Here is a 3,992-nt window from a genome sequence, read left to right as displayed (position 1 = left end):
TCACGGTGTCATGATTACAGTAGCAATGGATTCCTTTCATTTTGCAGTTGTGAAAGAAAATGTTTTGATATCCATGGCTTCAAAATGCATTTTCATGGCTTTACAGAAATTTCGGTCAGAATTTCTATAGAAATTCCAGTTTTGTGGCTCGTTGGTCTAGGGGTATGATTCTCGCTTCGGGTGCGAGAGGTACCGGGTTCAAATCCCGGAAAAGCCCAATCTCTGGAAAAGTCACTGTGTCATGATAGGTTACCGATTTGAAAGAAATGCATAGTTCCCCAATGTACTGTTCATTTCTGAAGAAGGTTCCAGTCAAGTTGAGATTTTATTTAAAGTGAAGCTAGGTTCACTGCACCATGTATGAATTTTGATTTTCCACTCTTCTACAAAATCCCGAGGCTTTCTGAAACATCATTGCATGTTACGGACATCCATAGCAATGGACTCCTTTCATTTTGCAGTTGTGCAAGAAAAGGTTTTGATATGATCCCAAGGCTTCAAAATGCATTTTTTGGGGATTTCAGAAATTTGTTAAATTTCCTATTAAAAGTCAAATTTTGTGGCTCGTTGGTCTAGGGGTATGATTCTCGCTTTGGGTGCGAGAGGTCCCGGGTTCAAATCCCAGACAAGCCCAAGCTATTCAGGTGTCATGATTGGTTACCGAATTGCAAAGAAGCATGGTTCCCCAATATGCTGAGCTTTTCTCTAGAACTGGGGTCTCCAACAGGTAGCTCGGGAGCTACTGGTCTCCCACAGGCAGGTTTTAAGTCGCTTACAGTTGACCGACTGTGTTAAAAATAAAAATCTGACGACAGTAAATGCACCTCTTCCCACTATCCATATATTTGGCCCATAAAAACAAGTATGAAGTACTAATGTTTTCTTGGACATTGATGTGAATTTAAGATTATTGATAAGCATTGGCTTATTGCAATTTCACACATGTACAAACAGTAGCTTAATTCAGCTGAGCTATGTAAATGAATGCAAGCGATTTGATGCAAGTAGCCCTTGGCCACTTTCATTTTTTGAAAGTAGCTCTCAGATGAAAAAAGGTTGGAGACCCCTGCTCTAGAAGGTAGCAGTCAAGTTCCCATTTTTTTACAAAGTGAAGTTCACCTCACCTTGTAGGAGTTGTGAATTCCCACCCTTCTTCTGCAAAAACCTTATGGTTTCTGAAACGTCTTTGATTTGTATTGACAGCCATAGCAATGGATTCCTTTCATTTTGCAGTTGTGCAAGAAATGTTTTGATATGATCCCATGGCTCCAAAATGCATTTTCATGGCTTTACAGAAATTTCGGTCAGAATTTCTATCGAAACTGAACTTTTGTGGCTCGTTGGTCTAGGGGTATGATTCTCGCTTAGGGTGCGAGAGGTCCCAGGTTCAAATCCCGGACGAGCCCAAGCTATTGAAAAGTCACGGTGTCATGATTACAGTAGCAATGGATTCCTTTCATTTTGCAGTTGTGAAAGAAAATGTTTTGATATCCATGGCTTCAAAATGCATTTTCATGGCTTTACAGAAATTTCGGTCAGAATTTCTATAGAAATTCCAATTTTGTGGCTCGTTGGTCTAGGGGTATGATTCTCGCTTCGGGTGCGAGAGGTCCCGGGTTCAAATCCCAGACGAGCCCAATCTCTGGAAAAGTCACTGTGTCATGATTGGTTACCGATTTGAAAGAAATGCGTAGTTCCCCGATGTACTGTTCATTTCTGAAGAAGGTTCCAGTCAAGGTTGAGATTTTATTTAAAGTGAAGCTAGGTTCACTGCACCATGTATGAATTTTGATTTTCCACTCTTCTTCTACAAAATCCCGAGGCTTTCTGAAACATCATTGCATGTTACGGACATCCATAGCAATGGATTCCTTTCATTTTGCAGTTGTGCAAGAAATGTTTTGATATGATCCCATGGCTCCAAAATGCATTTTCATGGCTTTACAGAAATTTCGGTCAGAATTTCTATCGAAATTGAACTTTTGTGGCTCGTTGGTCTAGGGGTATGATTCTCGCTTAGGGTGCGAGAGGTCCCGGGTTCAAATCCCGGACGAGCCCAAGCTATTGAAAAGTCACGGTGTCATGATTACAGTAGCAATGGATTCCTTTCATTTTGCAGTTGTGAAAGAAAATGTTTTGATATCCATGGCTTCAAAATGCATTTTCATGGCTTTACAGAAATTTCGGTCAGAATTTCTATCGAAATTGAACTTTTGTGGCTCGTTGGTCTAGGGGTATGATTCTCGCTTAGGGTGCGAGAGGTCCCGGGTTCAAATCCCAGAAGAGCCCAATCTCTGGAAAAGTCACTGTGTCATGATAGGTTACCGATTTGAAAGAAATGCATAGTTCCCCGATGTACTGTTCATTTCTGAAGAAGGTTCCAGTCAAGGTTGAGATTTTATTTAAAGTGAAGCTAGGTTCACTGCACCATGTATGAATTTTGATTTTCCACTCTTCTACAAAATCCCGAGGCTTTCTGAAACATCATTGCATGTTACGGACATCCATAGCAATGGATTCCTTTCATTTTGCAGTTGTGCAAGAAAAGGTTTTGATATGATCCCAAGGCTTCAAAATGCATTTTTTGGGGATTTCAGAAATTTGTTAAATTTCCTATTAAAAGTCAAATTTTGTGGCTCGTTGGTCTAGGGGTATGATTCTCGCTTTGGGTGCGAGAGGTCCCGGGTTCAAATCCCAGACAAGCCCAAGCTATTCAGGTGTCATGATTGGTTACCGAATTGCAAAGAAGCATGGTTCCCCAATATGCTGAGCATTTCTCTAGAACTGGGGTCTCCAACAGGTAGCTCGGGAGCTACTGGTCTCCCACAGGCAGGTTTTAAGTCGCTTACAGTTGACCGACTGTGTTAAAAATAAAAATCTGACGACAGTAAATGCACCTCTTCCCACTATCCATATATTTGGCCCATAAAAACAAGTATGAAGTACTAATGTTTTCTTGGACATTGATGTGAATTTAAGATTATTGATAAGCATTGGCTTATTGCAATTTCACACATGTACAAACAGTAGCTTAATTCAGCTGAGCTATGTAAATGAATGCAAGCGATTTGATGCAAGTAGCCCTTGGCCACTTTCATTTTTTGAAAGTAGCTCTCAGATGAAAAAAGGTTGGAGACCCCTGCTCTAGAAGGTAGCAGTCAAGTTCCCATTTTTTTACAAAGTGAAGTTCACCTCACCTTGTAGGAGTTGTGAATTCCCACCCTTCTTCTGCAAAAACCTTATGGTTTCTGAAACGTCCTTGATTTGTATTGACAGCCATAGCAATGGATTCCTTTCATTTTGCAGTTGTGCAAGAAATGTTTTGATATGATCCCATGGCTCCAAAATGCATTTTCATGGCTTTACAGAAATTTCGGTCAGAATTTCTATCGAAACTGAGCTTTTGTGGCTCGTTGGTCTAGGGGTATGATTCTCGCTTAGGGTGCGAGAGGTCCCGGGTTCAAATCCCGGACGAGCCCAAGCTATTGAAAAGTCACGGTGTCATGATTACAGTAGCAATGGATTCCTTTCATTTTGCAGTTGTGAAAGAAAATGTTTTGATATCCATGGCTTCAAAATGCATTTTCATGGCTTTACAGAAATTTCGGTCAGAATTTCTATAGAAATTCCAATTTTGTGGCTCGTTGGTCTAGGGGTATGATTCTCGCTTCGGGTGCGAAAGGTCCCAGGTTCAAATCCCGGATGAGCCCGATCTCTGGAAAAGTCACTGTGTCATGATTGGTTACCGATTTGAAAGAAATGCATAGTTCCCTGATGTACTGTTCATTTCTGAAGAAGGGCTTATTGCAATTTCACACATGTACAAACAGTAGCTTAATTCAGCTGAGCTATGTAAATGAATGCAAACGATTTGATGCAAGTAGCCCTTGGCCACTTTCATTTTTTGAAAGTAGCTCTCAGATGAAAAAAGGTTGGAGACCCCTGATCTAGAGTATAATTTCACTATGCCTATTATCTTTGAGATGATCCTA

At 40.7% G+C, this 3,992-nt stretch overlaps 5 non-coding genes across 5 annotated transcripts; all 5 read left to right on the top strand.

Moving 5' to 3' along the window:
* Positions 1-1,334: 1,334 nt before the first annotated feature.
* On the top strand, positions 1,335-1,406 carry trnap-agg (transfer RNA proline (anticodon AGG)). The gene has a single exon. It is a non-coding gene; the product is annotated as a tRNA-Pro (tRNA).
* Positions 1,407-1,565: 159 nt separating this feature from the next.
* Positions 1,566-1,637, top strand: trnap-cgg (transfer RNA proline (anticodon CGG)). The gene has a single exon. It is a non-coding gene; the product is annotated as a tRNA-Pro (tRNA).
* Positions 1,638-1,986: 349 nt separating this feature from the next.
* On the top strand, positions 1,987-2,058 carry trnap-agg (transfer RNA proline (anticodon AGG)). The gene has a single exon. It is a non-coding gene; the product is annotated as a tRNA-Pro (tRNA).
* Positions 2,059-3,407: 1,349 nt separating this feature from the next.
* trnap-agg (transfer RNA proline (anticodon AGG)) lies at positions 3,408-3,479 on the top strand. The gene has a single exon. It is a non-coding gene; the product is annotated as a tRNA-Pro (tRNA).
* A 159-nt stretch (positions 3,480-3,638) lies between these two features.
* Positions 3,639-3,710, top strand: trnap-cgg (transfer RNA proline (anticodon CGG)). The gene has a single exon. It is a non-coding gene; the product is annotated as a tRNA-Pro (tRNA).
* Positions 3,711-3,992: the final 282 nt, after the last annotated feature.

Source organism: Labrus mixtus, chromosome 20, assembly GCF_963584025.1.
Source record: "Labrus mixtus chromosome 20, fLabMix1.1, whole genome shotgun sequence".
NCBI classification, from domain to species: Eukaryota; Metazoa; Chordata; class Actinopteri; order Labriformes; family Labridae; genus Labrus; species Labrus mixtus.
The sequence above is the reverse complement of the archived record's forward strand: the minus strand, read 5'-3'. Positions and strand labels throughout refer to the sequence as shown.